Below are 6,958 nucleotides of genomic sequence, written 5' to 3' on the forward strand. Positions count from 1 at the left end.
GTTACGTTTGGACAGATGATGCAGAAAACAACCATGACCCAAAACATAAGTGAAAGAATGAGCATAAAACTGTTGGCCCACCGTGAAGATACAAACCAAAGATGAAGCGAGTTTAGTTTTGGGCTGAACTTCGATCCTGTGAGTGTCCATTCGAAGAATCCGAGACAGCAGCTCAAAATAGGACAGCAACTACCACTGTTACGAAATGGGGTATTGGGGCAGGGGCGAGAAAGAGAGGGTGTTGAAAAGAGGCAACAACTCTGGTTGTCACGCACACAGCACAACTTCGAAAAATTAACGCTAGAATTAAGGCTCCACTTCATTGTTTTGCGAAAAAAGTAGCATCTCTGAAAAATGACTTTTAGGAAATCATATTTCAGAAAAATGACAGTATTTTCCGATGTTTAGCTTAAATCTGCAAATGAATTAGAAAATATTTTCCATTATTTAGTATGGAAAATCCGATTTGATTTTCCTCGAGAAAAATTACCAAAATATTCGAATTATTTATTTATTTATTTATTTATTTTCCTTTTTCCTTATTCCTCAATCGATCGCTAGCCACGGCGACTGGCCACAGGCAAGGGATGAGATCGCCCAAGGTCGGCGAGCTTGAGCCTCGTTGGCCTTGAGTGAGCTTGCCTCTCATCTATGGCTGGTCGCTGGCTGTCGCCATGGTCGGCAGCCGGTCGAAGAAAGAGGAAAAAACAAAAGAAAATTAAAAATTAAAAATATGATTTTTTTAAAAATACTTTTATAAAAACAAACGTTTCATCAACTAATTACTCGAGCCCGAGAGCCGAGGACTCGTGCAAGGTCTTTGTGGACTTGAGCCTAAGTGCCGAGGACTAGAGCTTGAGCGTCGGTGACCTGAGCAATGCCATTATGAACCCCGGCTCAAGTGTCAAAGGCATTGGGCATGGGCAAGGGCACTAGGGCTTTGGGCCCGACCTTGATGGACCCGACCATGGGCGACGGTGGCTTGGGCTTGGCCTTGATGGACCCTGGCCTAGGCGCTAGAGACCTGGACCTGAGTGCTGAGGACCCGAGAACTAGCATTGGGGTTCCCATATCTAATAATAGAGTTTTGGGTTCAAGCGCCAATACTTAGTTATATTTTGGAAAATGTTTTCTAATTTTTCAAAGAGAAAATCATTTTCATGAATTTAAGCATAGGTTTTCCATTAACTAGGAAAACATTTTTCGTTAACTCATTTTCCTAAGAGAACCAAACGCCGAAAATGAGGAAAATATTTTCTCGAAAAATATTTTCTGCGAAACAAATGGGGCCTTAAATTGGTATTTAAAATTATACTTAAAAATGAGAAAGTTTTCTTTTTGCTTGGCGACATACAAAAAACTTGAGCTAGCTCTTTGTCCGTCCTGTTCCTATATTGTTTCTATGGGTTTTCATGAGCTTGCTCTTTGTTTGTGATTCCATATGATTTGACCTCTCAGTAGGGGCGTGCAAAACAGACCACCCAAACGGGAACCGCTTAGACCGGATCGGACCGGCCGGTTTGGTCCGGTTCCCGGTTCCTAAAAGTGAAATCAGTGTCCGGGCGGTCTGGTTCCCGATTGCAAAGGGAACCCGACCGACTACCTATATATTGTTTTTATCTCTTCAAAAAAATTAGTAAAATGTGAACGAAAACCTTAAGTGAAGTATGTTTTTTGGTTCGTCCTTTCAATTTGAGGATCATTACTAATGTTTAATCATTTATGGTTGCAAAATAATCTTTATCTCTTAATGATTGATCAGTTTAATTTATTGTTTTCGATCTGCAACTTATAAATTTGCTTCTTAATTTTTTGTTTATCGTAGGAGATATATGAGCGCATAGTTAGGGTTCTTTTACTAAGATTTTTTTTTTAAAAGTAGTGGGGAATACGAAGAGATGTCAGTAGTAACCTTTGCACTAGGCTAAAGGTTTTGCCATACTCGAACCTTCACTACTGTTACAAGCTATGCCATGCATAGAACACACTGTTTAAAAACAGATAAAAAAGAAATTTGAAAGAAGGAAAAACAAGTACTTCTTTTTTCGTTTTTTAATCCCTAGACGCTTTCTTTTTACTTGCATCAAAAGAATAGATAGAAAAAATATATATAAAACACCTTATAAAGGCCAGAGGGCGTTAAAAAGAAGCAATAGCATTAATAAAGATAAAGAAGTGGGACTTGACAAGGACTTGAGAAAGACTTGCTTGGGAGGGGAACGACAATTGCTCCAATTAGCGGGCATCCCGCAAGAGTTTCACGCTGTCGCGCCGCGCTTTCGCCCGCTAAAGAGGTACTTTCATTTGTCACAAATGAGGAAACTGCCCCCCGATGGGCTATTAAGGTCCAAAACAGATATTTCACCCAAACGTCCCAAAGACATCTCATCACTAGACAAACAAGGGTCTCTCCCAGACCATACCTCATGAGACAATGGGTTTTTATTTTTTAATCTTTTCTATTTAGCCCGAGTTTTAATTTGAAGTCGTCACTAGTCATTATTGATAAGTTGACTAGAAACCTAATCGAGATATGGGAGAAATACCACGATTCTACGAACTAGAAATTACATGGGTAAGGGGACTTGATTACGCTAATGATCTCGAATTGAGATCTCTAACGTCCTTTCAGTACCTAAAACGATACGATGTGTCTAACGTGTCACGCGAGTTCGCAAGGCCTATCCACTAATTCTAACAATTCTAATCGGAAGAAATCAATCAATTAATGAGTAAATGCGCAATCAATTTCAATCAAAAACAACAATTCCTAAAATGGGCTCTAAAATGAAAAACCAATCAAAACACCTAATGCCTAATGAAGCCCTAATGGCTTATTTATTCAATGAATTGTGTTGTTTTAAGGTTTTTTTGGGGATGAGACCCCTTTTAGGTGTTAAACCCCTTTTAACTCCAAAACTGAGGAGCTCCTAAAAAATACCACTTAGGCACCTCAAAAAAATTTCAATTTCACTTAAGGTGGGTGGCCACAAGGTTTCTAAGCCATTCTGTGAATTTTTTGAAATTTTTAATTTTTTTTGGGAAAATTTTATTACCGAAAAGATTAAATTTTCAATTTTTTTACATTTTTTGAATTTTCGAATTTTTATGATTTTTCTAAATTTTCTATTTTTTTTTATGATTTTTCTAAATTTTCTATTTTTTTTTATGATTTTTCTAAATTTTCTATTTTTATGATTTTTTTTTTATTTTTTAATTCTCCTGCCGAAGGATGAACCGGGTCAAATCCGATTCAGACTGGTTCAACCATGTCGGACCAGATATCCGGCAAGCACAGTGCCAAAACGGTGCCGTTTCTAGCATTTTTCTCTTTGGCATTTTGCCAAACACCTGGTGGGTGTGGTGCTAATCTAGGTGTTTTCAAGGCCGTCACTTCGGCGACCTTCCGGTGACTTTCTAGACATGATTTTAGATTCTGTGTTGAGTCTTTATCATCTTCTATTAACCTAAGCTAGTCAGTTCGCCGTTGAACCTCTGCTGGCCAGTGAAAAATCAATCCAAAAAATCCTATCTCAGAATAATTCTAGCCAACGATTCTAATATCCAGATCGGTAACCTAACGCCTTAGCCTTTTCTAGCGCTCAAAACAATCATCAAAGCATCAAATAAAGTTAGAAATCACTAACTTGAGTGGCTTAAGCCACAAATGGCACTCCGGTGAGAGTTTCCGGGCTCTGGTGAAGAGAAATAGGAATGGCCGACTTGGTCAAATGCAAAAATGCGATCCAAGTTGCATCAAACAATGAAAAACATGATCAGAAACATGTTTCTAACATTAACAATCTCAAAATAACGAAGGAAATTGCATGATCAAACGTTATAAAGCTCGAGCACCTATTCTGGATTTTTTGTTAAACCGTGAGCATGATCGAACTTTACCTTCTTCGTCGGAGCTCGATTTTGAAATTTCGAATCAAAAGGTGATTGTAGGACGATTCCTTGACACCTGATCTTCAAGTTGATGAGCTCCGCTTCACCAGGAAAGTCCTGGATCAATTGGCCGAAGTTCACTTTCAGGCCTCGACGATCAACTTTGTTGTAGGTTTTCCGGTGAGGAGATTCACCGTCAAGACTGATTTGTTGGCGCTTTTTGATCGGAAAAGTGTCGATCGCTTGGTCTCAGGGAGCCTCAACTCACTCTCTCGCTCACTTTTTCCCTCTCTCTCTAGTTCTCTCTTTTCTCTCTCTATGGCAATTCGTCAAATCAGTTCTCTACACAGATAATGATCTTCGTGCTCTTTTTCTAGCCTTTTCCGGAGTCATTCTCCGTCATAACCGACTCCCCTATCAGTTATAATGGATCAGGATGGACAGTTGGAGATTCTCCAGTTGTCCAATACGTTTAACACATGCTGGATTCACTGGAGTAAGTCGGTGAAGACACGGCCCAGAGGAGATATTTTCTCCTTTCCCGCTTGGGTGAGTTGATCGAGTAAGGATAGAGACTGACCCGGGTCAAGTCAGGTCGATCTAACTGACCCGGCAGGCCCGGTTTGATCCAAATTCGCGAATTAAGTCCGATTTTGACCCAATTTTGCAAATTTAACACCAAAATTGGATTCCTCAGCATATTTTGCATCAGAATATGAGATCTGTACCAATTTTTGTTACAATTAGACCAAAAAATTCCCAAATTTGAATTCGGATCAATAGGGTTTTCGTTCAATTCAGTGCCCAAATGACCTAATTAGGAAAAATTGATGCCAAAATTGAATTACCCATGACTTATTAACCCTAGGGAAGGTATCGGTCTTATTCGAAAATTTTAAATTGTATAAGATTCCCAATTTGGGTCTTTAAAATCCCTAATTTTCAATTAATTTTTGGGGCTTTTCAATTATTTTGTTAAATTGTGAAATTGGACTGACCAATATGCAATTCAAGGTCCCAGAATCAATTTCTATGAAGACACTATGGCCTAAAAATGACTAAAAATGACTCAATTGAATTTTTGGTTCAATTAGGGAACGAATTTACCCAATTTTCGGAAAAACATATCGCCAACTGAAATTTTTCCGAAATTGAAGTTGTAGTGATGAAATTAGAATTAAAATAAGGCAGGCTAATGGAAACTTTTGTGGAATTTTTTAGTTCCATGTGATATTTTTCTTGATTTTTCACTCATTTTGGCCAAAAGAAAATAAGGAAAAATTCATGAAAATTCTAAAAAATTTACTTTTGGGTTGGAAATAGCTTCCTAAGCATGGCCAAGGTTCCTAATCCTAATTTTGTGATTTTTAAGAAAATTTAAAAAATAAGGTATCAACAGCTGCCCCTCTTTGAGATTAAGTTTGTTAGAGGTTGATCTCAAAGACAAGGTGACACCTGAGTTCTAATTGACTCAACTATCAAAACAAATGAAAATTTCACAACAACTGATCAGGGGTCTTGCTTTAGAATTCTTGACTCAATCCGATTTTTCACCTTGGTGCATTTAATGAATTTTTAGTGATTGAGAGAGAGAGAGACTTACCTGTCTGTGAGAGCTCTTTTGCTGATTATTTCAAAGTGTAGATTGGTGATGGTGATGATTGTGACAAATTAAATTTTGATCTTGTGGTTTAAGGATACACCTACAAACCATGTGGAATAGTCTTCTGAGGCTACGGACTGCGATCACTTGCGGGGATCCCGAGGCTGCTAATTCGTGTACACTTGCAGAAGGACCATGAAGAGGCCACTACACTTGATGGGCCAACTTGAAAAAGTCATTCAAGGCTACAGGCTGTGATAATTTGTGGAGGGTGATAACTCCGAAGCTGCTAACCTGCGTACACTTGAAAAGACTATTAAAATCACCATATTCAAAGCTACAAGTTGCGATCACAATGCTTACAAACTTGCAATTTGCTTTGAGAATACCTATTTGAAAGTGTGGTTTTAAGGATAAGCCCACTAAATCTTGTGGCTTTAAGGTTTCCCACGAACTTTTGTGGTTTAAGGATAGATCCACGAAACCTTATGATTTTAAGGTTCCCCACCAATCATTGTGGTTTAAGGATAGACCCACGAAACCCTGTGGTTTTAAGGTTCCCCACGAACTCTTGTGATTTAAGGATAACCCACAAAACCCTATGGTTTTAAGGTTCCCTGCGAACTCTTGTGGTTTAAGGATAGACCCACTAAACCATGTGGTTTTAAGGTTCCCCACAAACCCTTGTGATTTTAGGTTGACCCACGAAACCCTTAGGTAAAACATGATTTTAAGTTTACCACAAACTGATGAAACGTGGTTTTAAATTTATCACAAACTGGAGAAACATAATTTTAAGTTTACCACAAACTTGTTCGAAAATTTAGTTTTATGTTGACTAAAAACTATTTGAAAATTTGGTTATTTTGATTTGAAAACATGCATTCTTTATGTTAATGCATTTTGACAATCATATTTCCTTTTAAAGGAAGCATTTGAGCAAATTGCTTGAAATCTTTCAAGAAATGCTTGAAATGATCAATTGGAAGAGCTTTATTAGAAAGGATTTATCTCGATCTATGAACTTGGTCTATCTCTTTTATCTGTTGATACGGGAATCATTCTGTGCTTCTCAATTTATTTCTCATAACCAATCCTCGGATATTCAGAGATATTTGCAATGTATACAATCCGATTGATCCTACAAGGTCTTTTCGAAGGATCGCAATGTAGGCTTGGTCAATGGCTATTCAAAGGATGGGCATTTTAAGGCCAAAAAAGAATTTCATTGTCTTCTAATTCACTTCAGGTCTACAATTTAAGAACCTCGAAGATAAGACAAGACAAGATTGCACACACTTCTTTAAGTAATGACTTTTGTTATGAAATTATGTTTTCACACTCTACATCCCAATTTGAAGAATTTTTGGAGAGAGGTTGTAATGTTGGTATTATGTAGGCTCAAAAGGCTCATTTATTTTTTAATTCAGGATTTTTATGAAATTTGTGATCTTCTTAGCATCA

Source organism: Syzygium oleosum, unplaced genomic scaffold, assembly GCF_021117445.2.
Source record: "Syzygium oleosum isolate NSW1041296 unplaced genomic scaffold, Sole_v2.1 Sole_v2.26, whole genome shotgun sequence".
In the NCBI taxonomy this organism is placed as follows: domain Eukaryota; kingdom Viridiplantae; phylum Streptophyta; class Magnoliopsida; order Myrtales; family Myrtaceae; genus Syzygium; species Syzygium oleosum.